Source organism: Mauremys reevesii, linkage group 12 (assembly GCF_016161935.1).
Source record: "Mauremys reevesii isolate NIE-2019 linkage group 12, ASM1616193v1, whole genome shotgun sequence".
Lineage (NCBI taxonomy): Eukaryota > Metazoa > Chordata > Testudines > Geoemydidae > Mauremys > Mauremys reevesii.
The window spans coordinates 28,973,391-29,001,173 of record NC_052634.1 but is presented as its reverse complement, the minus strand read 5'-3'; the positions used below and the strand labels follow the sequence as shown (position 1 = coordinate 29,001,173).

Sequence of the window (27,783 nt, the reverse complement as noted above, 5' to 3'; positions counted from 1 at the left end):
AGCGGGTGGGGAAGGCCCAGGACAAGGGGAAAGCAGCTTTGAGGCCTTTGCCCATCACAGAAGAACCTTTCCAGAAGGTGGCCATGGACATAGTGGGACCTCTCAGCAAGGCGACCCGGTCAGGAAGAAATACATCCTGGTGGTGGTAGATTTCGCCACTCGCTACCCTGAGGCGGTGGCCTTGTCCTCTATCGAAGCAGACACCGTGGCAGATGCGCTGCTGACCATTTTCAGCTGGGTAGGGTTCCCCAAGGAAGTCTTAACGGACCAGGGTCCAACTTCATGTCAACCCTGCTCCAGTCCCTGTGGGAGAAATGTGGGTCCGGCACAACTGGGCCTCAGCGTATCACCCCAGACCAACGGGCTGGTGGAAAGGTTCAACGGGACGCTAAAGATGATGCTAAAACATTTAGGAACCAGCACCCACAGGACTGGGACAAGTTCTTACCTCACCTGCTGTTCGCATACAGGAGGTACCCCAGGAATCTACCGGGTTCTCGCCTTTTGAACTGTTATATGGGAGGCGGGTAAGGGGGCCCTGGACCTGATGAGAGACGAATGGGAGGGAAGGCTGCCCGATGGCAAGTCAGTGGTGGAGTATGTCCTGACTTTCCGGGAAAGACTTGCCGAGCTCATGGGCCTGGCCAGGAGAATCTGGCCCGAGCCCAGAGGAAGCAGAAGGTCTGGTACGACCAAGACGGGCGCAGGCCCGCGCCTTCGCCACTGGGGGTCAAGTGATGGTTCTCATCCCCATGAGAAAGAACAAACTCCAGGCTGCCTGAGAAGGGCCCTTCAAGGTTATCAAGCAACTAAATGAGGTAAACTATGTGGTGGAGCTGTCGAACCGGGCTCATCACCGCCGGGTGTACCATGATGAAGCCATACTATGACAGGGGGAATGTGGTGTTGGCCGTGTGTGGACATTGGGAGGAGCCGGGAGATGACCCTTTAGTGGATCTATTCCCGGGGACAAAGGCTGGCTCCCCCCTGGAGGCGATTCCCCTCTCTGATCAGCTGACCCTGGCCCAGCAGGCTGAGATCAGAGGGGTGCTGCATCTGTACCGACAGCTGTTTTCCAACCAGCCCGGGCGCACTAATTTGACTGTCCACTGGGTGGAGAAAGGGTCACCCCCCCATACGATGCTCCCCTTTTCGGGTCACAGGAAAAACTGCCCAGGACCTAGAAAGAGAGGTCAGGGACATGCTGGCTTTGGGGGTGATCCAGCCATCTTCCAGCCCTTGGGCCTCGCCGCTGGTCCTGGTCCCCAAAAGGGATAGGTCGATCCGGTTCTGTGTGGACTATCGAAAGCTCAATGCCATCACTGTATCTGATGCCAACCCCATGCCCAGGCCTGACGAGCTCCTAGACAAGCTGGGAGGCGCTCGGTACCTCACCACCATGGATCTTACAAAGGGCTACTGGCAAGTGCCGCTGGACGCAGATGCCAGGCTGAAATTGGCCTTTATCACCTCTCTGGGGCTCTATGAGTTTCTGACCCTGCCCTTCGGCCTCAAGGGAGCGCCGGCCACCTTCCAGAGTCTGGTGGATGAGCAACTGAGGGGGATGGGGAGTTTTGCCGTGGCATATATTGACGACATCTGCATCTTCAGCCAGACCTGGGAGGACCACGTGTCCCAGGTTAAACAAGTGCTGAACCAACTCCGAGAGGCTGGGCTAACCGCAAAGGCTGAGAAGTGCAAGGTGGGGATGGCTGAAGTATCTTACCTGGGCCATCGGGTGGGGAGCGGCTGCCTAAAGCCGGAACCAGCCAAGGTGGAGGTGATCAGAGACTAGCCTGCTCCCCAAACCAAGAAGCAGGTCCAGGCCTTTATTGGGATGGCGGGTACTATCGAAGTTTCGTGCCCCACTTTAGCGCCATAGCCGCCCCCATCACTGAGCTGTGCAAGAAGGGGAAGCCAGACAAGGTGGTCTGGACCGAGGAGTGCCAGCAGGCTCTCCAGGCGCTGAAGGAGGCTCTGCTCAGTGGCCCAGTTCTGGCAAATTCAGACTTTTACAAGCCCTTTATGGTGTTCACTGACGCCTCAGACACGGGGCTGGGGGTGGTGTTGATGTAGGAGGATGAAAAAGGGGAGAGACACCCCATCGTGTACCTGATCAAGAAGTTGCTACCCCGGGAGCAGAACTACGCGGCCATCGAGAAGGAATGCCTGGCCATGGTGTGGGGCCCTTAAGAAACTGGAGCCATATCTCTTTGGGCACCACTTCACCGTGTACACCGACCACTCTCTCCTGACCTGGCTGCACCAGCTGAAAGGAGCCAATGCCAAGCTCCTGAGGTGGAGCCTGCTCCTGCAGGACTACGACATGGACGTGGTCCACGTGAAGGGAAGTGCCAACCTGATAGCAGACGCGCTGTCCCAGAGAGGGGGCCCTGAACTTCCCCGGGTCACTGGGCAGAGTGACCCTGCTCAGTTCAGTCTCGAAAGGGGGAGAGATGTGCTGGAGTAGGGGCTGTCTGTGTGGGGGTTGGGGGAGCCGGGGAGGACATTAGGTGAGGGACAGGTATTCAGCCTGTAACATGAGCTAGGCAGGGGGGAGGGGAGGTCAACATCTCTGCCAGGGGAGCTAGACAAAGGAGAGAGCCGACTGGAGAGGGAGAGTCAGTTTCGATTTGGGGCTGGGGGAGGGGAGTTCAGAGAATCCTAGGCTGGGATCCAAGCACCCTGAACCCCCCAGAAAGGCCAGATTGAGAGGTCCTGGCTCTGCCCACAAGCTCTGCTCTGAAGTAGCCATGGGACCCGCCTGTTACAGTGTGGTAGACATTGGAAGCAAGGGGCCTGTCCCTAGAGCATGTGGCCACTGCCAGAACAAGTGTCCAGCCCGTGGTGTCCCTGCAGCACAGCCAGGGCCTGGGGAGGAGGCCTGGGACATGTGAGGGAGCGACTGTGACCTGCCCTGACCCTCCAGAGACGCTGGTTGTGATCTCCCTGCACCACAGAACAGGGTGACGTGTTTTCCTTTCCCATCTTTCCTTATGTTTTACATTGATTGCTGGGTAATAAATGGTGTTTGCTTGAAGCACATGCAATGAGGAGTGGGTCAGGGAAGTGCCCAGAGTGGAGACACTGTAGCCCTGTTCAAGTGATCATGACAAGATTGGGGGGGTCAAGCCCCCCAGGATTCCTGGGCCCAGCCTTGTTGGGGTTACGAGGTCTCTGCCACACACCAGAGTAGAAAGAGCCTCCTTGGGGTCAGGCAGCCTCTGGGTAAGGGGGTGGGGACTCAGATCCTTCCGCCAGCCAATTCCACCGGGGTCTTGTAAAAGCCAGGGAAGTTCCCAACAATAGCCAGAACAGACTCTCCTTACACTTACGGTCTGTCCTCATTGCTTCTCTCTCTCCCTTCCCCCCATCTCTGCTGCTCCACCTCTGGGCTTTCTCAGCACCTGGCCCCACAGTGCTTCCTGGTAGCCAGAGACTGCATGTTCTAGGCCTGCTCCTGTGGATGTGGCCTCTCTCCTGATTGATAAGGAAAGGAACCTTTCCAGGAAATGGCCACAGCTTCTGGGAATCCAGCTGTGGCTGTGAACAGAATTTGGGTCATGGCACACAAGGCTACTTAAAAGCTGAGTGCCCAGACAGGGGCTTGAACCCTGGACCCTCAGATTAAGAGCCTGATGCTCTACCAACTGAGCTACCTGGGGAACATTTTCACCGTTCAGCACAAGAGTGAGCAGGCAGGCAAAAGAGAGGCAAAAAAAGTCCCAGGAACCCATCCTCTTTCTGTTCAGCCACTGCCTGTCAGCAGGATTCCTCCTCCTCCTCAGGGAGACTAAATCTAAGCACCTAGACAGCAAGTCCGTCTGCTGCACCCCAATTCCCCATGCCTGAGCCTCCCTACCAAAGTCCTTCACCTGGCTCCATAGAATTACATCTCACGTCTTGCTGGGAACTCGACTTCTTGTGCCCAGAGAGTCTCCCCCCCACCCTCAGTAGATGACCCAAGAAACTCAGTGTCCACCTTTTCCAAAGAAGTGTGTGAAGTAGCTTTGTTCCTGTGTCTACGTGGTCTAATGACTAAGATATCTGACTTTGGCTCAAGTGATTGAAAGTTCAAGTCACTTTACGGTTGTATTGCTGCAGTTTTACCATTGTGCTGAAAGTCCTGCTCCCTTCAGGGCTGGAACCTCTTCTTGGCCGCTCAGGCCAATGCTCTGGCTTCAGCTAGAGCCCCGGGAAGGAGTTGGGGGTTGGGTGTCACAAAGGCTGGGGCATGAGCCCCAGGTGCTTCCAGTCTCGCCTTTGCCCTTCCTGACTTGCCAAAGAAAATGGGCGGCTGCCTGGGCTAGCGTGTGGAGCAGTTTCCCTCTTCCAAGTGTGCGCCTGTCCCTGTGCTGGAGGGTACTTGCTACATAGCGCCTTGGGAGCCTGGGTGTTTCTCTGCTTCTCGCCAGCTGGGGAAAAGCCTCTTGGGGTAAAAATCTCCTGCCCCACTGCAAAAGTGAGGACCATGAGTGGGAACAGTCAGAGGCTCCACCATGGGGGCTGGCCCTGCTTTCCTACTGTCTTCTGTTGTTGGCCACAGAGCATCAGCAGCCGCCCCGCATGGTGGTCTGCGGGTGGCCTTCAGTGGGGGTTTGGCATGGCAGGGAGCAGGGAGCAGGCTGGCCGGGAGTCTTGTTGCCTGTCTGCTGGCCACACATAGGCATGGGCCTGCCCTCATCTAGCCCCGCCCTCAGTTGCTCTGTGGCTTTTAAGCCTTCCCTTGGAGCAGTCAGCACCAGCCGCCTCTGCTCCAGGTGCCCAGAGGAGGAGAGGTGCTGGGCTCCAGCCTGGGACTCTGCCTCCCTATCAAGCCTGGCCCTGGCACTGCTTTCTTCAAGTGCCATGTGGGCAAGAGGAAAGGTGTGGCCACAAGCACCAAACTTGGGGGCATCAGGTGAAGCAGTGAGAATCCCACCCACCAGACAGCCACAGCCACTTCTGGACCCCAACCAAAGACCTGGCTCCAGTGGGAAGGAGTCACCCAGCAGGAGGAAATGATTCACTCTTATATAGGTGGAGCTAGGAAAGCACTTTGAGCACCAGATCTTTACCACCCACTAACACAAGGTCCTACTGACATTTGAACTCAGATTACAGGATTCAGAGTCCTGTGTATTACACTATGGGAGCAGCTTGTGCTGCCATCTCTGGACATTGGTGACGCTCACAAGACTGGCTTGTGTAAGGGACTGTTGGCCCTTTACTAAAACTGAGTGGGGTTTTTTTGGTTGGCTAGTTCCCAATCCCAATAGAAGGGGGAAGGGTCAATGGGAAATCAGGACCCAGAGACTGACAGGCCCCTGGGGCAATGGTCACCAACTGGTAGGGAACAAGTGAAAATTTGTTAATGGAGAAAAATCCCTGGTGAAAATTGGCAAAGTTGTGCAGATTTTGAAAAGTTCCAGTGAATTTACACATGAAGATACAAACAGAGAGACAAACACACACAGAGAGAATGAGAAAATCACAGACTGCACAGACCCACACAGACATAAACAAAAACCGAACCCACACAGCACACAGAGGCATATACCCATAAGGGAAAGCCACACAAAACATAGAAAGAACAAATCCACACCAAAAATACAGCAAAAGCCCACAACAGGAAACACAAACCCCACATACCAAAAGAATACTAAGCAAAAAACAATCTGCATGCAAAAATCATACACACACCCACGCACACAAAACTATGCCAGGCATCCACCAAAATCGCACAGGACCCACATGCACATCAACACGGCAGATGAAACCCCCCCCAACATAGAGAAAGCCAGGCAGGGTTTGAGTCTCACAGCGAAGAGGGTGAGCACACAGGTGGTTTGGGGAGCAAAGACTGAGGGGGAGTCGGGGGCAGTGCTCTGGGTTGTGCTCGACCCCTCCTGACACAGGCGGCTGGTGGAGAGCAGAGCCTGGTAGATCTGTGGACTCTGCTATGCCCTGCTCTCTGTAAAGCAAGGGGACCCCGGTGTCTTCTGAGCTGCAATTGTATTTTCTGCAGGACAAAATGATTGGCAGAAGCCATTTGCTTAAAGGAAACTAGCGCTGTAGGTGAGGTTTTAACTCACAACCTCAGCATGACTCCACTCAGTACTGCGCTGTAAGTACTGGGCACTAACCCATTGCACCTCTGGTGCCTGAGTGAGTGTCTTTTCTCCTTGATTCATGGATGGATTAGGGGTTGAGGGGGGTTGCATTAGTTAAAACAAATCCATATTAAAGACTGCAGGATGGCAGCAGCAGAGGTGGGAGCCTCCTTCCATGTGATAGAGCTGGTTGCCCCTTCCGTTGCTCAGGGGAAGGTTGGTGCTTTGAGCCCACCCGGTGCTGGAACGTCCCATGGGTGAGATTAACGGGACTCTTGGGAAGGGAGGGGAAGTCTTTTCTATCCCTGCCTAGCTCCATTGGTCTCCTGTGGCCCTTTCGGCTCTCTGCTCCCCTGTTGGGGAGATGCAGAGACAAGCCCCCATCTGGGAGAGTCACCAAGAGGCTGTGTCCCATGGCGTGTGTGGGGGAGAGGGGGAGGGTTGGATTGGGCTCAAGGGGAGACGGTTGTGTGTGACAGTGTGTGGGGGAGGGGGAAATAAATAATGGAAAACACAGGGGCAGTGACAGTGAAGCCCCGTGTCTGAGTGTTATGACCCTGTGTGGTGCTGCTGGTCACCTTCCCCTCCTATGGCCTCAGCTTTCATTGAATCCAGCATTTTTTCACCTGTCCTCACCACAGAGGTGTTCCATATGCCTCAGATTCAGAGTGTCCCTCTTAGAGACGCCGAGGACTGGAACTGATTTCAGCTGCTGGACAGCTCTGCTAGGTCTTTATTCATTTGCACAGGAAAATGCTGAGAGTTTAAATTCATTTCAAACCCCTGCCCCCCTGCTGGGGATTGGGGTGCAGGAGGGGTGCAGGCTCTGGGGGGAGTTTGGGTGCAGAAGGGGTGAGAGGCTGGTCTCTGGGAGGGAGTTTGGGTGGGGGAGGGGTTCTGGGGTGCAGGCTCTGGGGGGAGTTTGGGTGCAGAAGGGGTGAGAGGCTGGTCTCTGGGAGGGAGTTTGGGTGGGGGAGGGGTGCTGGGGTGCAGGCTCTGGGATGGAGTTTGCAGTGCCGTAACAAGGGTGAGGCGAGTGAGGCACTTGCCTCGGGCGCGCAAAGTGGAGGGGTGCAGCTCTACCACGATCAGCGGCGCTTCGGCGGCAGCTCTACCGCAACTGCTTCTTTGGCAGGAATTGGGCGGCAGGTCCTTCCCTCCAACAGGGACTCAGGGACCTGCCGCCAAAGAGCCTGGAGCCGGCCCTTGCCTCAGGCACAGAAATTCCTTGTTCTGGCTCTGGGAGTTTGGGTGCTGGGTGCAGGCTCTGGGCTGGGGCAGAGGGTGGGGAACAGGAGGAGGGGTGGGGTGCAGGCTCTGGGAGGAGTGTGGGGGTGGGGGGTGGGGAAGGAGGGCATGCAGACTCTGGGAGGGGCCAACAGCCACTGGAGCAAGCAGGCAGACGCTGCTCAGCTCCGCTGCACTGCCGGGGCCCCTGGGGGGAAGCGCCTGGGGTGGCAGGTGGGGCCAAGGGAGTGACCCGGTCCCAAAACTGCTGGAGCCCCACGGGCGAGACCTGGGGACCAGGACTGCCAGCCAGACAAACACCTTTAAGAGGAGGCGTCCCTCTCCCTGTCACAAACTGATCTTCCTCCTTCAGTTCAGTGACAGCCTGAATTGTTCCTTATCCCGGCAGAGCCAGAGGACTGAAACAGCAACATCAAACCCCTGTGTAGCTCGCAGGAATGGACACAAACACTCCCTGGTATCTGAGGAGATGTTCAGCTTTGCCCTTGGTCAACTACAAGGCTAAAGGGAAAGGAGGTGGCACCAGGTATAAAGAGTGAAACACGACACATCATAGTTATGCCCATGGTGGCTGCAAAATCTTTTGATGTACTTCTTCTTATCAGCAGTGTATTGTTTTCTCAGGAGCCTAGGCCTTGACCAAGAAATTTGTACTTTGCTAAAATAATCGACTGCCCCTGGTGAAGACAATGGACTTGACACCCACTGGGGTGTCCCTACACAGGTACAAGTACTAACAACAGTGGCTGCCTTTTAGCCATAGATTTTAATCAGGGCAATACATTGAAACAAACCCCTGTTAAATCATTTCTCAGCCCGAGTCCTTCACCCATATTCCCTAGAGCATTGGGCCACCATGTGGACGTTTCATTTCTGACCTCAATTTCACACAGAGACAAAATTTCCTTTGCAAAGATCCATGAACAGCAAAACCTCCCTGTGTCTCTGGTCTGAGCCAGGGCATTCGATGCCAGTGAATCTTTTTCTCCTGCAATGGCAATGGTCAGACAGAGGGGTCATGGCACCTGTATCCCTGCCAGGGAGATATTGGCTCGGCTTTTTCTTTCTGCTGCTGTTGTTAGTCCATGAAACATCAAGGGTGGAATGCAAGGCTGAGTTCACGCGCCAGCCCTCTGAAAAATTTCAGTGCCCCAGAGAAATCCTGCCCCCTGCTATTGGAACAATGTGCTGGAGATTTGACTAGGAAAGGGACTGTCTGAATTGTCAGAGTGGGGAATGAACAACAATCTACAGCAATGTCGTTCACACAAACACACTCTAATCATGCTCCAACCGGAAGGGAAATGGGCAGGAATTCTCGCTGTTCAGCCCAGGACACACTTACACTGATGCGCAGCCGTGAGTGTGCTGGGGAAGCTGGTCTGGGCAAACAATTTGAAGTGACAATTCAGTGAGAACAAAATCATCATGCAGTAAAATGGACATATATCAAGTAGTTGTGGCTGAGTGGTTAAGGCGATGGACTAGAAATTCATTGGGGTCTCCCTGCGCAGGTTCGAATCCTGCCAACTACGCAAGTGCTGTGCTGTTGTTGTTATTATTGTAGTCTTAGTGCCTGAGCATCCATAGTGCAAACTGGAGATAAATCTACTTTCACTCTGTCTACACTTAAAACACTGCTGTGGCACTGCTATAGCACTTTGGAGTAGACAGTGACTGGAGGGATTTTCCCATCCCTGTAATAGCTGCATGGACAGAACAATTCTTCCTTTTCTTTAGCACTATCTAACCCGGAATTAGGTCACCTTAACTATATGGGTTTGGGGGGGGGGTCACACCCTGGGAGACATCGCTCTGCCAGTTCAGTGCCCAGCGTACACCAGCCCTTAGATCCCTCTGGGTATTTCAATGCAGGCACTGACCTGTGAGAGGAAAACATCAGCTCACAAACACAGAGACTGAATTTCCCACATTTAATCTCGCTGCACTTTCCAGAAAGTCACAAAATTCAATTCATTCTTGCTAGGACAGAGAAAAAATAAGTGAGACTAAGTTTTTGGCTTGATTAAATAAAATTAAGTGTTTAATTGATATAGTAAAAATCTGTACTGATTCCTCTAACTAACACCATAGCGTGAAATAGGAACAGAGACAAATCTTGTCAGTGACGACTAATTTCACAAATGATCTTCCCATTATTAATTTCCACATTGCCCCTATTGGAGGTCTGGGCATCTCCAGTGTCATTGCTCTGCATTCACCTGCCCCTAGAATTGTTCTTGGACATTCGCCTTCCTCTGCGGCATGGGGCTCGGGTCACTTGCTGGAGGATTCCCTGCACCTTGAGGTCTTTAAGCCACAATTTGAGGACGTCAATAACTCAGACATAGGTTAGGGGTTTGTTACAGGAGTGGGTGAGTGAGATTCTGTGGCCTGTATTGTGCAGGAGGTCAGACTAGATGATCATAATGGTCCCTTCTGACCTTAAGTCTATGAATCTATGAATCTAGTCCCAAATTTGGAAAATTGTGCCGTTCAGAATGTGAATAGTGACCCCGTCTCCTTCCTGCACCTGCTCTACATTGCTCCACAGCAGCTTCTCTACCTGCAGAGTCACCCCAGCACTGCAGTGCAGCCGCCCAGGGTACAGCAGCAGGGGCTCCTGGCAAGGACAGTGGGTGCAGCTAACAGCCCAGTGTGCCTGGCCCTGAGGCAGCTGTAAAAAAGCAACACTCCCCCCAGAAGTACAGAGACTGAATTCCTTAACTTTAACATCATGACCCCCTGTAGAAAGCCACACGTGTCAGTTGTATTTTCACAGGGAGATGCAAAAATCAAGTGACCAATTTTTAAGTTGAGTAAATAAAGTTGAGGAGATAGTTATTAACCTCACAAAAATACACTAAAGATCCCTCAACATAACACCTGAAGGTGAAATATGAACAGAGACAAACCTTGCCAGCAAAGGCTCATTTCCCAAACGATCCTCAAAATGTTACTAATTCCTACCCCTCCTCCACAGGAGCTCTGTGCAGTGTAACTGTTCTGCAGGCAGCTTCCCATTCAATGCTGTTGTGGGACATTCCCAGGCCTGGAAATGTACCAATGACAGAATTTGAAGAGCAAACCTGGCTCCCCACACCAGGCGGGATTTGAGTGTTTTGTCCCTGTCACTTAGTCTGTGTCAATAGTACAGACGCCAGGGGCAGGACTCCAGGCTCTGCTTCAGGGATCCTGGCACAGGGGCTGGGGGGGGAGAAAGGATGGTAGATTCTGACCTGGAGAGGAGGTAATAAGTGAAGGGGGCATTTTTTATTAGCCCCCTCCTGAGGGTCCCCAGGGCTTGAATTCTACATTCCACAGGACAAATGAGGGGGTGACACTACTTGGTTAACGAAAACCAGTGCTCCAGGTGAGGTTTGAACTCACAACCTCAGCATAGCTCCTCTCAACACTGCCCTATAAGTACTGTGCGCTAACCAATTGCGCCACTGGAGCACCTGTTAATTAGGTTTCTCTGAGACTCCTAGGTTGATACAGGCAAGGAGTGACCCCCAAAACATTCTCAGTGGGGTTGAGAGCAGGTAGCGACAAGTGTTGTACTCGGTGGGGTGGATTCTTCTTAAGGGTTCCAGGCACCATTTGACCCTTTTGTTCTTCCCTGTGTAATAACAGAGCTGGTTAAGACTCAATGGAGACTCTTGCTGCAGACCAACAGGTCTGAAATCACTGAGAACCAGCTCTAAGCATTAGTCCTGCTTTGGGACAGTGTCTCTCATGCAAGGAACTGCCCAGTCTGCGCTAGCAGTGAGGCTCCCTCACTAACAGCTGAAATCAGGCAGAGCTGTGGGAAGTGCAGGGCCCCAGGGGTGCCTGAACAGGGGGGAACAACACCCCAGGTGCCCAGAGGAGGAGAGGTGTGTTGGGCTCCAGCCTGGGACTCTGCCTCCCTCCTGCCTAGTCCTGACTGTGAAGCCTGGCCCTGGCCCTCCTTCCTTTAAATGCCATGTGGGCAAGAGGAAGAGTGTGACAGCTGCAGGGACCAAAGTTTTGGACATCAGGTGAAGCAGCGAGAAACAACCATCCAGTCAATCCACAGGAATCTCTAGCCAGACTGTTAAGTTCTGGGACCCCAACCTATAGCCAGCAGCCCATTGAACCAGCCAGACCAGAGACCTATCTCCAGTGGGCATCAGTCACCCAGCAGGAGGGAAAAAAACCTCACTCTAGTTGACCCTGAGAGAAGGTAGCCAAACACATTGAGCTCCAGGGCTTTGCAGCAAAGCAACGTATCACCACAAGGTCCCACTGAGATTTGAATTCAGATTCCAGGATTCAAAGTCCTGAGTGCTGCCCATTACACCATGGGACCTGCTGCTATTTCATTTTCTAGACCCGTGTGACTCTTGGCTGGTTTGCACTCTGCACTTATTGCTTCCCACCAGCGGCTTCCTCTCGCAGGACTCTCTCTCCTCCTCCAGTGACTGTGGTCCTGCACTACCGGATCCACAGGTCCTGCCCTGAGTCCCTGCATCCCCCTGCTTTGTCTCCGTTCCCTGCAGGCTGCAAAAATGTCAGGGGAGTCTGCTCCTCCCTTCACTCGATGCTCCCGCTCATATCAGCCAACTGCAGCCTCATCTCCTGGAACTTGGGCAGCTGTCGCTTCATCCAATCGTACAGTCACATGCTGACTGGCTCCCCTGCCTGGATGCTCTTGTGGAAATCCCACAGGCGACGCTGCAGGACTTTGCACTGTTGGTTTCTTTAATGTTGTGATGTTTCCCCAGCTGCCGGAACAAAGCCACCAACTCCTCCCTCAACGACTCCCACCAATCCCCCTGGTAACCACAGAACCCTCTGATGCTTTCCCGTTCTGCCAACACCGCCAGGCCTCCCCCCCCTGCTCGTTTATCTTGCAAGCTCTGGATGTTCAGCTTCCAATATCCTCTGCCCTGGGTCAGGGAATTGCCCACATTGAGCACACAGTGAGAGCTGTGTGATCCGAACTGTCCATTGGCACCACCCTGCACTGGGCTGTCGACGTGCTCTCCTTCACGTAAATACGGTCAATGCGACTCCTGGCCTGTCCCCGCAGAAAGGTGTATCCCCTTTGCGGCTGGTGTGAGCTCGGGTCAGAGGAATAGGAGGCTACCACCCACCCTCCACTGGTTCCACTGTGCAGAAACACGTCCTCTAAGCCAACCTCACTACAGACCTGCACCAGGTAGTGCTCATCATAGAAGAGTTTCCTCTGACGGTTGGGAAAACAGGACCAGCAGACCTCAGGCTGGTGCAACAATTGAAATCCCCCCCGACACCAAACACCGTGCAGTCTAGAAGAAGGGAGCCAGTTCCTTCATAGAACTTTCCTTTCATGCCTTAATTGGGGACCATACACACTAATATAGCAGTAACCAGTGACATGGAGCACAAAGCCACCAGTAATGCCCTCCCTGGTCGGAGCTCCACCACCTTCTGTACTCGCACCATGAATGTGAAGAACAAGACTCCAACCCCATCATTCTTCCCTGGCCTGGAGGACCAGAGAGATGGGCCCTTCCTCCAATCACCCTCTGCCCATCAAGCTACCCTAGAGTTGTTAATGTGCATTTCCTGAACACCCACCATGTCCAAGCCCAGCTGCTCCAAGACACTGAACATCAAGTGCCTCCTCCTGGGCCCGCAAATCCCTTCCACATGGCCACTTTCACACATGCCCCTTCCCTGGTACTGCCCTCCCTCAGCTGCACAGAAGAGTTTTCATCCTCTATACCTGCCTGTCACTGCCCAGCACCCCCTCTAGCACTCTCTTCCTGCCATATTGGGTCCACCAATAACTCACTTAGGAGAGACAGCTCCTGTCCCTCATTGTTAAAGGTCAGGCCAGCCAATTAGGGGCAGAAGCCCACAATATCTTTTCCTACTGCAGAGCCCAAGCTCAGGGACTCACCTTGGGTGCAGGGACCACTGTACTCCCAGAAAACAAGCCACCACTGGGCAAAGAGGGACAAAAGGGCCTGCCAAAGCCCAGGATTGAACCAGGGACCTTTAGAACTTCAGTCTAACGCGCTCCCAACTGAGCTACTTTGGCAGCTGTGTGATAATGTTTGGGCCTATTGCTTCTCTGCCCGAGATATTTTTGCAGCCGTTGCAGACAAAAAGGACGTCATTGTGAGCGGCCCATGAAGACAAGACTCGCTTTTGCCTGCCTTGCTCAGCTTGAATTCCTGCCTCACCCTGTTCCTGCCTTAGTGCCCGGGTTGACCTGGCGGTGGAAGGGGACTGGGGGCCAGTGGAGCGGGGAGGAAGTTAAGCTGGACCCTGAGCTAGACTAGACCCTGGCGGTGAGAGTCTGGCCACCGCTTGCCGCCCCACCCTGTTGTCCTGGCTTCCCCCACTGGGCGTCATTTCGGGAGGGAAGTGGGGCTTCTGCCTCCCCTCCCCGATTTTCACACAGCAGAGGAGTGTGAACAGGAAAACGAACGGCTGCTCCACACCCCCACCGGAGGAACCCGGCGCCCTTAGCTGCTCCCCTCGCTCCCCCCCAGCTGTGCTATTGAGTGGAAGCGTCCTGTGCCCATAACACAGAGGTCGATTAATCAAAACCCTCTTCTGCCAGCACCAGGCCTCCTGCTTCTTACACTGGGCCTGCAAGCGAGGGGGCGGCTGGCACAGCGCCAAGAGTCTAACCTGTGAGGCAGGAGGCGGCTGACGCCCGCAGCCTGCTGGGGAGCTCCCAGAAGTTATTAAGGGACAGAGACTCCTCAATGCCCTTAGTAACAAGGGTTTGGGGGTCACTGAGGCCAGTAAGGGGGTCACTATGTCGGTCTTATAACCCTGGGTGTCAGGTCACTGTGCAGCTTTGATCTAGAGCTCGGATCCCAACAACCGACCAGCAGCCCACAGCCTCCCCCTGGGTCTGCCCCACCTGGTTCCTCCTTACAGGCCGACCTTACCCCCCTTCCAGCCCCAGATTCGCCCCCTAATCATCCTACTGCCACTCAGAGCCACAGCCGTGGAGGTGCTGACGGAGGGAGGGGTGACTCTAGGGTGGGGTTCTTCTCTAACGATGGCTGGCAGAAAGGTGGTGCTCAGCTCTGTCAGCGACCTGCCCAGTTGCCTCGCTGCCAGGGGATGCAGACGTTTCTGTAAGGCCATTAAATGGGGTATTTGGCTTCTGAGTGAATGTGAGGAATGTGCAATCCTGAGAGGGAATTTCCATCCTTCTTTCTACTGCTCTTCAGGGCCCCAGTGGCCTAATAGATAAGGCATTGGCTTCCTAAGCCAGAGATTGTGTGTTCAAGTCCCATCTGGGGTGGCAAAGCTCCTTCTTTCTTGTATATTGCAACAAAGCCTTGGTGTTATTTTCACCAAGGACGCTGGGAGACGTTTGAACCCAAAGTACTGGATCTTGGGAGCAATCCCCCAGAAACAGCATCTTCCACTTGACAAATGCTTTCTAGACCCATCAGTAGCAAACACTTAATACTAGTGTTTGTCTGAGAATAGAAGGAAGGGGAGTGTTTACTCCGACACCTCAGTGAGTGAAACAGACAGAAAGAGCAAGGCTGTCCTGTAAGAGAATGGATCTGTCTGGAGACAAAGCAGTCTGTTTGTTTGGTTGTTTGAGGGACCGTGTGCTCTGGCTGGCAGTTGGAGGCAGGTTTGAAAGCTCAAAGCCTCTGGTAATTGGCTGAGCCTTAATCAGTGGGCGGGGCATTCACTCAGGCCAGAGCTTTATAAAGCTGCGCACAAGCGACCAGGGGCTGCTAACAGGGAGTTTCGCAAGGGAGTTTAGAAGGGGAGTGGGAAGGGAGCGGGAGTCCCTTGCCGGCCGTAACCCCTTCCCTGTGGCCCGCCCCCTAAAATCCTAAAACCTATAAACCAAACTACATTCAAAACCTCTTTCTTTAAACCGCCCTTACATTAACTAGGAGAAAATGTAGGCAGAAGTCCAGCAGCAGGGTGGGGGCTATCCAGTTTATTGCACTGACTGTCGCATGTATGATTACCTGCCCTGTGGGCGGGTGGCGTATGTGTGCAGTCGGTGCAAGGAGCTCCTGGCCCTCAGAGACCATGTACGGGCTTTGGAGGCCAGGGTGGCGGAACTGGAGGAGCTGAGAGAGGCAGAGAGGTATGTTGATGAGGCTTTCCGGGACACTGTAGAATTGTCCCTCCTCCGCTTAGACAGCTCCTGTGCTGTTGAGGAGGAAGAAAGGCCCAGGGAAGCAGAGCAGTCAATGGGAGCAGAGGGAAACCTTCCCATAGTTGGGACCCTCCTTCCAGATGGTGCTGGGGTTGCCTCTCGCACTGAGGTTGCCTCTCCGGGGGAGGGAACTCCAGTTTCTAGGAAAAGGCAGGTGTTAGTAATGGGAGATTCGATTATTAGAAATGTAGATAGCTGGGTGTGTGATGACCGGGAGAACCGTATGGTGACTTGCCTGCCTGGTGCGAAGGTTGCGGATCTCTCAAGGCATCTAGATAGACTTATGTGTAGTGCTGGGGAGGAGCCGGTGGTCGTGGTACATGTAGGTACCAATGACATAGGGAAGGGTAGGAGAGATGTCCTGGAAGCCAAATTTAGGCTGCTAGGGAAGAGACTGAAATCCAGGACCTCTATGGTGGCATTTTCAGAAATGCTCCCAGTTCCACGCAGGGCCAGGTAGGCAGGCAGAGCTGCAGAGTCTCAATGCGTGGATGAGACGATGGTGTAGAGAGGAGGGGTTCAAGTTCATTAGGAACTGGGGAAACTTCTGGGATGGGAGGAGCCTATACAGGAGAGATGGGCTCCACCTAAACCAAAGTGGAACCAGACTGCTGGCACTAAACATTAAAAAGGTTGTAGAGCAGTTTTTAAACTAGGAGATGGGGGAAAGCCGACTGCTGCAGAGGAGCGTGTGGATCGGACACAGACTTCTCTTAGGGGAGAGTCTGATGATAGAGAATCTCCAGGTTATAGTCAGGAGCAGAGGACTGAAAAGTATAATGTAAGGGCCGGATCAGATGATAAACATTCACATAAAAAAGAATCTGGCACATCAGAAAAAGGCAGGCTAATAAACAGGGACAAGTTTTTAAAGTGCTTGTACACAAATGCCAGAAGTCTAAATAATAAGATGGGTGAACTAGAGTGCCTTGTGATAAAGGAGGATATAGATATAATAGGCATCACAGAAACCTGGTGGACTGAGAGCAACCAATGGGACACAATCATTCCGGGGTACAAAATATATCGGAAGGACAGAACAGGTCGTGCAGGGGGAGGAGTGGCACTATATGTGAAGGAAAGTGTAGATTCAAATGAAGTAAAAATCGTAAGCGAATCCACATGTTCCGTAGAGTCTCTATGGATAGAAATTTCATGCTCTAGTAAAAATATAACATTAGGGATCTATTATCGACCACCTGACCAGGACAGTAATAGTGATGATGAAATGCTAAGGGAATTTAGAGAGGCTATCAAAATTAAGAACACAATAATAGTGGGGGATTTCAATTATCCCCATATTGACTGGGAACATTTCCCTTCAGGACGAAATGCAGAGATAAAATTTCTCGATACTTTAAATGACTGCTTCATGGAGCAGCTGGTACGGGAACCCACAAGGGGAGAGGCAACTCTAGATTTAATCCTGAGTGGAGCGCAGGAGCTGGTCCAAGCGGTAACTATAGCAGGACCGCTTGGAAATGGTGACCATAATACAATAGCATTCAACATCCCTGTGGTGGGAAGAACATCTCAACTGCCCAACACTGTGGCCTTTAATTTCAAAAGGGGAGACTATACAAAAATGAGGGGGTTAGTTAGACAAAAGTTAAAAAGTACAGTGACTAAAGTGAAATCCCTGCAAGTTGCATGGGCCCTTTTTAAAGACACCATAATAGAGGCCCAACTTCAATGTATACCCCAAATTAAGAAAAACAGTAAAAGAACTAAAAAAGAGCCACTGTGGCTTAACAACCATGTAAAAGAAGCAGTGAGAGACAAAAAGACTTCCTTTAAAAAGTGGAAGTCAAATCCTAGTGAGGCAAATAGAAAGGAGCACAAACACTGCCAACTTAAGTGCACGAGTGTAATAAGAAAAGCCAAAGAGGAGTTTGAAGAACGGCTAGCCAAAAACTCCAAAGGTAATAACAAAATGTTTTTTAAGTACATCAGAAGCAGGAAGCCTGCGAAACAACCAGTGGGGCCCCTTGATGATCAAAATACAAAAGGAGCGCTTAAAGACGATAAAGTCATTGCGGAGAAACTAAATGGATTCTTTGCTTTAGTCTTCACAGCTGAGGATGTTAGGGAGATTCCCAAACCTGAGCTGGCTTTTGTAGGTGACAAATCTGAGGAACTGTCACAGATTGAAGTGTCACTAGAGGAGGATTTGGAATTAATTGATAAACTCAACATTAACAAGTCACCGGGACCAGATGGCAGTCACCCAAGAGTTCTGAAAGAACTCAAATGTGAAGTTGTGGAACTATTAACTAAGGTTTGTAACCTGTCCTTTAAATCGGCTTCGGTACCCAATGACTGGAAGTTAGCTAATGTAACGCCAATATTTAAAAAGGGCTCTAGAGAGGACCCCGGCAATTACAGACCGGTAAGTCTAACATCGGTACCGGGCAAATTAGTTGAAACAATAGTAAAGAATAAAATTGTCAGACACATAGAAAAACATAAACTCTTGAGCAATAGTCAACATGGTTTCTGTAAAGGGAAATCGTGTCTTACTAATCTATTAGAATTCTTTGAAGGGATCAACAAACATGTGGATAAGGGGGATCCGGTGGACATAGTGTACTTGGATTTCCAGAAAGCCTTTGACAAGGTCCCTCATCAAAGGCTCTTACGTAAATTAAGCTGTCATGGGATAAAAGGGAAGGTCCTTTCATGGATTGAGAACTGGTTAAAGGACAGGGAACAAAGGGTAGGAATTAATGGTAAATTCTCAGAATGGAGAGGGGTAACTAGTGGTGTTCCCCAAGGGTCAGTCCTCAGATCAATCCTATTCAATTTATTCATAAATGATCTGGAGAAGGGGTAAACAGTGAGGTAGCCAATTTTGCAGATGATACTAAACTTCTCAAGATAGTTAAGACCAAAGCAGATTGTGAAGAACTTCAAAAAGATCTCACAAAACTAAGTGATTGGGCAACAAAATGGCAAATGAAATTTAATGTGGATAAATGTAAAGTAATGCACATTGGAAAAAATAACCCCAACTATACATACAACATGATGGGGGCTAATTTAGCTACAACGAGTCAGGAAAAAGATCTTGGTGTCATCGTGGATAGTTCTCTGAAGATGTCCACGCAGTGTGCAGAGGCGGTCAAAAAAGCAAACAGGATGTTAGGAATCATTAAAAAGGGGATAGAGAATAAGACTGAGAATATATTATTGCCCTTATCTCGAAAACTGTGTACAGATGTGGTCTCCTCACCTCAAAAAAGATATTCTAGCACTAGAAAAGGTTCAGAAAAGGGCAACTAAAATGATTAGGGGTTTAGAGAGGGTCCCATACGAGGAAAGATTAAAGAGGCTAGGACTCTTCAGCTTGGAAAAGAGAAGACTAAGGGGGGACATGATAGAGGTATATAAAATCATGAGTGATGTTGAGAAAGTGGATAAGGAAAAGTTATTTACTTATTCCCATAATACAAGAACTAGGGGTCACCAAATGAAATTAATAGGCAGCAGGTTTAAAACAAATAAAAGGAAGCTCTTCTTCACGCAGCGCACAGTCAACTTGTGGAACTCCTTACCTGAGGAGGTTGTGAAGGCTAGGACTATAACAATGTTTAAAAGGGGACTGGATAAATTCATGGTGGCTAAGTCCATAAATGGCTATTAGCCAGGATAGGTAAGAATGGTGTCCCTAGCCTCTGTTCGTCAGAGGATGGAGTTGGATGGCAGGAGAGAGATCACTTGATCATTGCCTGTTAGATTCACTCCCTCAGGGGCACCTGGCATTGGCCACTGTCGGTAGACAGATGCTGGGCTAAATGGACCTTTGGTCTGACCCGGTACGGCCTTTCTTATGTTCTTATGTTCTTAACCTGAGAATGAGCAACAGTATGAAAAGAAGAACTTCAAATGTGTGTTAGATGTTAGTTAGGTTGGTCTGACAAATTTCAAGAAAATACCAATGCTAGTAGACTGATGCGGACACTGGCTGCTTCTGATCTTTTACTGAGAGTTCATTGAGAAATATTTTCCTTAACTAGGTTATGGAATATTGGGTGGGCTATGAAGGCACCATTCCTCCTGCTTTCGCCCTTCGAGACAACACAGCTACATGGCATGCGGCCAATGCTCACCTTCCAGTCAACTGCTAGAGAAGACAACACAGACAGGGATGGCAGCAGGGCAGACTGGAGCTCCGCGGAGATGGTGAGCCAGCAAGTGTGGTGTGTGCTTCACTGTGCCCCTACTCACTGCACATGGTGGTGGAGGGCAGTTACTGAGTTCGGTTGGTCTGGCAAATTTAGAGCTTGGCTACACTTGCAGATGTAGAGCACTGGGAGTGAAACCACAGCAGGGAAACCGCTGCCGTGTGTTCACACTGACAGCTGCAAGCGCACTGGAGTGGCCACATTAGCAGCTCTGGCAATGCCACAGAGAGCAGTGCACTGTTGTAACTATCCCAGTGTGCTGCAACGTGCTTTTCAAATGGGGGACGGGGGTGGAGTGTGACAGGGAGTGTGTTGTGTGTACATGGGGAGCGACAGTGTGTTTGGGGGGCTGAGAGTGTGTCAGCATGCTGTCTTGTGTGTTCGGACAGCAGCAGACCCCACCCCCTCACACACACTCACAACAGCAGGATTCCACACTAATGGTTGCTTTGTCCCGGAGCAGATAAGCAGCCGGCTGTCAGAAACGGCGTTTTGAAAGGGGATATCCGCATGCCTGCAGCCGATTTCAAAACAATGACCAAAGCGGGCACTTGACTTCAGGGGATTATGGGACATTTCCTGAGGTCAAACACAGTGCAGTGATGCAACACGTCGTCCACACTGATGCCTGGGCATTTCAGCAGGGCTCAGCGAGCTTTATGCTTCTCATGGAGGTAGATTACCAGGAGCACTCCACCTACAGAGCCTAGGCGCTCCATGTGCCTTGCCAGTGTGGACACCACAGGAGTTAGGGCGCCCGGGGCTGCTTTAATGAATTCTAACTTGCAAGCGTAGCCAAGCCCCTAGACTATGTCACTTGTGTGACTTACTTGTGCTATTGTAATAAATACAATAGACGTGCAATGGTAAGAAATTGCACCAGCAGAAAAGTATATTGCAGGGAAACCCTAAGGAAATTAAGAGTTTAAATTATCCTCCACATGTCCCGCGTCCCACTAAAATGAATCCAACCCACAGGGCACGTGGGCAGAAGTATCGGTGTCAGGATGCTACATTGTTAGCACAGTAAATGAAGCTGCAAAATAAATGATGTTTAAATGACCTCACTCTATTTTTTACAATCCGGTATTAAGAGGTAATAGATACAGATGGACACCAGGCAGGGTCGTTTGGAGGATGAAGACTTTATGCTTCCATCCCCCACCACTGTCAAGTTTTAGCCAATTTGGACAAGTCAGCAAATAAGAACAACCTCAGGTCTCAGTAACTGCTGCAGGTAGCAAAGTCCTACAGGAAGCAGTTTCTGGCACTACACCTGCACAGCTCTGCTCCCCGGCTCTTCTCGGGCTCCTGCTCTCTCCTTAGCTCCGCCCCACTCTGGGCCAGGCAGTTCCAGCTCCCACGGAGGATGGGACCCCCTGGCCTGGTGACTCCCTCATTACACTGCCTGGCCTGTCAGTGCGGCTAACTTGGAGCTTTGGCCTCTCCCCATTGCCCCTGGGGACTGTCAGTCTCAGGATCCTGATTTCCCATTGGCCCTTCCCCCTTCTATTGGGACTGGGAAGTAGGCAACCAAAACCCCCACTAAGTTTTAGTAAGGGGTCAACAGTCCCTTACTCAAGCCGGCCCCGTGAGGGTCACTGATGCACAGAGACAGCAGCATGAGCTGGTCCGATGGTGTAATGTTCCATGGGCATCCTACTAGATTGCCAGCTGCTTTTCAACTGCAGTGCGGAGACTGTTTGTGTGTGGGGAGAGATAGTGAGTGTGTTGGGGAAGAGTGAGTGTCTTGAGGTAGGTAGGAGAGGATCATTATTATCCCTACTTGAAAGAGGGAGAAAAATAAGGCTGAGAAAGGAGAATTGACTTGTCTTAGGTCACACAGCCAGTCAGTGGCAGAGTTGGGAATAGGACCCAAGAGCCCTGATTTTCAAACTAACCATCAGATCTTGAATTTCAGACATTGAATGATCTGAATAAAGTGCTCTCAGATGAGCTCCACACCAACAACAGTGACAGTAATTATTCAGCAAATATTTGAGGAGAACTGCAATGTTAGAGAGAATCATGAACTGCTCGGAGACAATTAATGCAGAGAAGCAGCAAAATTCATCAAACATAGAACTGGTTCTGACTTATTTACTTGGTCTTCAAAGAGAACAACAAGGACCTGAGTCTCCTCCCTGTCAGTAACCCCCTGCTCAGCCAATCAGGGCAGAGACTGAGGACGGGAGGCTGAGGGTTCTCACCAGGGAGCCCAAAGGATGGCCCAGGTCACCAGTGGGGATCACTGCCCGAGCACTATTTCAGCCCCACATATTTGGGTGGACCTCCCACAGTGGGAGCTGCTGAGCACTCCCCCCGCAACACACACACACACACACACCTCGTTCCTGGTGTTGGGAGGGGAACAGGTGAAAGGAGCAAGAGACAAAGAGAAAGGAGGGAGGGATGGATGGAGGAAAAGGTGAAACAAAAAGGACAAACCCTAATGACCACAGTGATTCTAAGGGACAAAATCCCAGGTGTGAAATAAAATTCTGCCTCCTTAAGCTTGTGTTTTCCATGCCTAGAATTCAACTGTGACCAGATGGATCAGACTGAACAGGTTTCAAACCTCGAGGAGGCTCTTACCTTCTAAACAGAGACATCTGTTTTCTTGTAAAATCAGGAAAAGGGAAGGAGAAAACTCGAAAGAGGTTCCTCCTGGCGCTCACGTCTGTGAACCCGAATACTCTCTCAGTCCTCAAAGAGAGACCTGGAGAAGGAGACTTGCTGAAGCAAAGCCACAGGGGTCTCTGAGGTTTCCCTGGCCCCTCGCCCCTGTCCTGCCTGCCTGATGTCAGCATCTCTCTGTGAGGTCAGAACCTCCCCACCACCTTTGACCAATAGTCTGAGGTCCTGCAAAAGGCCTTTGTGATGTCACTGCCACACCCCTCCCTTGCTGTGCTAATGTCCTGCCCCTGGCCAGGCACTTTGGAGGTTTGAGCTACTCCCTGTGGATCACCCCACTCAAGGAGCGTTCGTTCTAGGCAGCAAGCCGGTAGTTTTGGATCATCTACAAATTTTGTCAGCTCACTGTTTATTAGATCATTTATGAATATGTTGACTAGTCCTGGTCCCAGTACAGACACCACTAGTTACCTGTTTCCATCCTGAAAACTGACCATTTATTCCTACACTTTGTTTCCTATCTTTTAACCAGTTATTGATCCACGTGAGGACCTTCCAGAGGTGAAAGTAAGCCGGTATGTTCCGGTATGGGGTACCGGCAAGAGCCGGTACGCTGTGCCAGCCCAGCCCGGCTTCCCCAGGCTGGTGATTTCAAGGGTCCAGGGCTCTCTGCTGCGGCTGAAGCCCTGGGCCCTTTAAATCACCTCCCGAGCCCCCTTGCCGGAGCCCCGGGGAGCAAATCACTGCCGTGGATGCTGCTCTGTCCCGCTCTGCCAACACAGAGCCGGGGCGGCAGAAGCTTCCTTACAGTGGGGGGAGGGCACCGTTGTCCAAACTGTGGCACCCCCATGACACCCTTTCCCCAAGGACCCCCACTCACAGCACCTCTCCCCCTGAGGCCACACCCACAGAACGCCTCTTCCCCAAGACTGCACCCTCCCCCACTCCATCATTTCTCCTAACAGCCAGTCAAGAGTGGTGGGGCCATGGCCCTCTAAAGCCCCTGTTCCAGCACCCCTGACACAGAGCTAAGCAGGCAGCAGTGTGTGTGCGTGTGTGACAGAGAGTGCTGTGCTGAGCTGAGCCAGTGAGAGAAGGGGGGCTGATGTTGGGGCTGTCCCCTGCCTCAGGACTGGTTGCTTCCAGCAGCTGTCTGAACTTAGAGACAGTGTGAGACACACTTACTCTTCCAGAACACACACACTGTCTCTCCCCACCACGCACATTGCAGTTGAAAAGCAGCGGGCAATCTAGTAGGATGCCCATGGACCAATGGACATCCTACTAGAAGAAACCTGATAGAAACCTGATAGGATAGAAACCTGCATCATGCGATGCAGCCCGTGAGGCATTGCAAACCTTTCCCAAAGCACCCTGCAGCCAGCTACCCACAATGCACTGCTCTCTGTGGCAATCCAAGAGATGCTAGCATGGATGTGCTCTGGTGACACAGGGGCATAGGGTGGACATGCAACAGCTGTTCAATTAAAACACTTTAACTAAAGCCACATTATTCTTTCATGTAGACATAGCTTAAGAGTGAGACAAGACCCAGCTCCACTGAAACTAAAGAACCACAACTTCCTCTGTAGTTGGCAGGATTTGTTGCCCTCCCCTAGACTCTCTACAATTTGTTTCTGTAGTGGGGGGGGGGGCGTGAAAACTGGACGCAATGCTCCAGATGTGGCCTCACCGGTGCTGAATAGAGGGGAATAATCACTTCCCTCGATCTGCTGGCAACGCTCCTACTAATCCAGCCCAATATGACCAGTTACCCATATTGAATGCAGGCACAGCAATATCTGATACATTGGTTGCTGTCCATTCAGGGGGTTATTTCCCACCTATTCATAAATAATGAAGCTGCTCTAAGTGGAGGGGAGAGAGCTGTCCCGTCCGTGCAGTTAACCCATCTCCCTGAGAGGTGGTAGCTATGTCACTGGGGGAAGCTATGTTGGTGGGTGTGCAAGCTGTGGTGTCTACATGTATATATAAAGTTTAATCAAACCCCATTTTTAAAACCCCTGTGGTCTGGGAATAGAAAAGGAGCTCTCTGAGGCAGAGCCCGTCCTTCAAAATCCTTAAGATTATGGACTTGGCTGTGTAAATGTCATGGGGGTATAGCTCAGTGGTAGAGTGTTTGACTGCAAATCAAGTGGTCCTTGGTTCAAATCCAAGTGCCCTCTCACAAAGTCATTCTTTCAGTAAAAATATTTCTATTTCAGGAGCTCCACTAAATAGGGATCCCTGAAATGAATGGACACACTCAATGTTTTCCTGTGCAAATGCACAAAAACCTAGCAAACATGCCCCCAGCTGAAATCAGTTCCAATCCTCTAAGTGTCTAGGTTTGTTTTCATCAATGAAACAAAGGCCCACGAAGACACATTTGCAGGTCCTTGGCCTCCATGGGCTACAATGTGCAGAAGAACAAGAACCACATCCACTTGGGAGGAATGGACTAGTCTGTATTACATTTGGTAACTAAGTTGCCATTGGGACTGAAAACTCTCCTGGGGGTGGACAGGAATCTCTTAGAAAAATAAAATAACCAAGATTTAGCAAACTCCCTGTTACACATTCAATCCTCTCTTTGTGCACATGGCATCAATTGGGGCTCTAATAAATGTCAACCTTCCTTTAACACAGATCGTTGTTCCTTGTAACTTTCAGACGCAAATGGCAGCTGTTTACAGGTCATGTGCTGCTAGTTCATGAGCAGCAGCAGAGTCTCTGTACGTTTACCAACCGTAGAGCTCATTATGTCTGCCTCTAAGTAAGTGCAGAGTTATTTCAATGGCTCCTACACTGACATCTGCTGCCCCTTCTGGCTGGTTAATTGCACTATTTGGAACCTGCTCCTAAAATTACACCCTTCCTGGGAGTGAGTCAAAACTGCCCAAGGAAACCCCATTGGGTTTCAAGTGCAGTACAAGCAAGGAGGTGAGGGGCTAGCAGAGGGGTCTCAGAGGTTCTCCTAGGGAGCAGGGTTGGGGGGCTAGTAGTCATGCTTGTGGGGTTCTATTCCTGGCTGTGGGAGGAAAGATGTGTCTAGTAGATTAGAGGTGGGGGCCTAGAAATCAAACAAAAAAAAATCTCCCTTTTCAGCTTCAATGCTCATTGAACAAGAACATGGCTTCTCATCACTTTGGTTTCAGAGGAGCAGCCATGTTAGTCTGTATCCTCAAAAAGAACAGGAGTACATGTGACACCTTAGAGAATAACAAATTTCTTAGGTTCTGTTGCCATCATGTGGCCATTTCATTTCACTTCTTATTGTTAAAAGGTTTGGGTACTTTGCACAGAAACATCATTTCCTTGGGAGAGATGGAGAAGTGGAAGCTGCATTGATTTAATCCTCTGAAAAATAGATAAGGATTAAAATATTCCCCAGACAGCTCAGTCCCAACCAGCCTTGCTCACTGCTGCCAGTGAAGCTCAGTTCTGTCCCATGGCCCCAAGAACTGCTGGGTGCAAGTCCTGGGTCTGATGTGAAGTAAGAAAAAAAAGATAATGGAGGTACCCTGTCCCCTAGAACTGGAAGGGACCATTGAGTCCAGCCCCCTGCCTTCACTAGCAGGACCAAGTACTGATTGTGCCCCAGATTCCTAAGGGGCCTCTCAATAATTGAACTCATAACCCTGCATTTAGTAAGTTAATGCACAAACCACTGAACTATCCCACCCCTAAACAGCATAGGGGTGACTCTGCCTGCCTAGACTTTTCTATAGATAAATTGAGACACACCATGCTTGAGGAAGGAGATACAGATGTGTCGTTTGATTGTTTTTCTCGTGTTAAATGTACTTGATCATTTCCATGGCAAAAATACTTGTACGAGACCATGAAAAAAGGAAGAAACTGTGAAAATACCCATGGGAGAAAGGGGGTTTCTGAGAGCTGGGGTAGATATGGAGATTTTTATGAAAGGGGGAGAGGCCAAAGTAGGGCCTTTAGCTGGAGCAAAGGGGGAGGGTTTTTTGTGCAGTTTCATTTTAGCCAGCCTCACATCCTGTAGTCCCTACTTCCCCACCCCACCAACATGTGACCTAGCACCTCCCCACTGGTAAAGCCACCTCTGACAGCCCCACTGGACTGGCCTCCAGATCCCCCAGCACGCCCTCTCCTAGCTGGATCCCCTGGCAGCCAGAGCTCCCCGCAGAACTGCCGTGGTTGCTCCCCTGGGTCTCTGGTCAAGGATGGCTACCGGCTTCTCCTGAGAATGCGGCTGAGAAATGACTCACCCTTCTCTAGATTCTCGCCTGTGGGCTCTGAGAAGCAGGATGGGGCCTGTATGATAAAGTCCATGTAACATTCCCCTCTCATCCCAGCCCTGGTATGTCACCAGTAGCTGCTGTCCCTGGGTAGCAGCCAAGGATGTTTCCCATCATTCAGGAGACCCCAGCCTGGAACTGAAGTCAGCTTCAGGCTTCTCCTCTCTCCCTTCTTGGAATCAAGTTCATGTTTTTACCAAGAATTAAAGCAGCCCAAACCTCTGGAGGGTGAGGATCCCTGGTGGGCCAGCCTGTACTCCACCCTGGTCCCGAGGCCCATCGGGGATATCGGTTGGCGGCTCCTCCATGGGGCCGTGAGCACGGGCGTGTTCTTGGCGCGGTTTACCCCTGTCCTAGACACCTGCCCCTTCGGCGGCGTGAGGGAGACCCTGGCGCACGTTTACTTAGAGTGCTCCAGGTTGCAGCCCCTACACCGGCTCCTCACCAATATCCTATTGCGTTTCTGGCTGCACTTTTCCCCCCACTTCCTTCTCCATGCACTCCCTATCCGTGGCCCCACGAAGTCACGGGACCTCCTGGTCAACCTCCTCCTCGCCCTGGCCAAACAGGCCATCTACGTGACCAGGGAGAGGCGGTTGGCCAATGGAGACTCCTGCGACTGTGGGGCTTGTTTCCAATCCTTAGTCCGTTCACGTCTCCGGGCGGAGTTCCTCTGGGCAGCGTCCGCTGGCTGCCTTGATGCCTTCAAGGAGCAGTGGGCGCTGTCCGGGGTTCTCTGCTCCGTGTCCCCGTCAGGCTCCCTTCTTATGACCCTTTGACCGCACTCCTGTCCCTGTTCTTTTATTAGTTGTCCCCCGCAATTAGTGGGTTTCTGAGGCCCTGTGAAACCTCCCCTTAGGCTGGGGTGGGATCTGTTAGCATGGGGCAGGCTTTGCCCCCCCTGTTTCCCAGAAACCCAATAGATACCAGGACTGCTCTGTCTGCATGGGGTGCCCTGCTGGCTGGAGTGCTCCCCCTTCTCTGGCTGCCTTGCCAGCTGGGGCTCCTTCTCCCTTCCTGGGCTGCTGCTGCTCACTGGAGTGCTCCTTCCCTGGACTGCAGCTGAGTGAGTGCATGAGGGGGCCTTGCTGGCCACAGCCCCCACTCCTGGAGGGAGAAGCCAGGACCCCACCACCACCACCACTATAGCTACCACCTGGGGGGGGGGGTCCTTCCTGCCTGGC

At 51.4% G+C, this 27,783-nt stretch overlaps 4 non-coding genes and 1 pseudogene across 4 annotated transcripts; 2 read left to right on the top strand and 3 right to left on the bottom strand.

Moving 5' to 3' along the window:
- The window catches only part of LOC120375866, a 332,464-nt pseudogene that overhangs the window by 113,907 nt on the left and 190,774 nt on the right, over positions 1 to 27,783 (bottom strand).
- Positions 3,593 to 3,665, bottom strand: TRNAK-CUU. The gene has a single exon. It is a non-coding gene; the product is annotated as a tRNA-Lys (tRNA).
- On the top strand, positions 8,794 to 8,875 carry TRNAS-AGA. Its single transcript has one exon. It is a non-coding gene; the product is annotated as a tRNA-Ser (tRNA).
- On the bottom strand, positions 10,706 to 10,799 carry TRNAI-UAU. Its single transcript has 2 exons — positions 10,762 to 10,799; positions 10,706 to 10,741 (listed from the first exon to the last, which is right to left on the bottom strand). It is a non-coding gene; the product is annotated as a tRNA-Ile (tRNA).
- Positions 24,440 to 24,511, top strand: TRNAC-GCA. The gene has a single exon. It is a non-coding gene; the product is annotated as a tRNA-Cys (tRNA).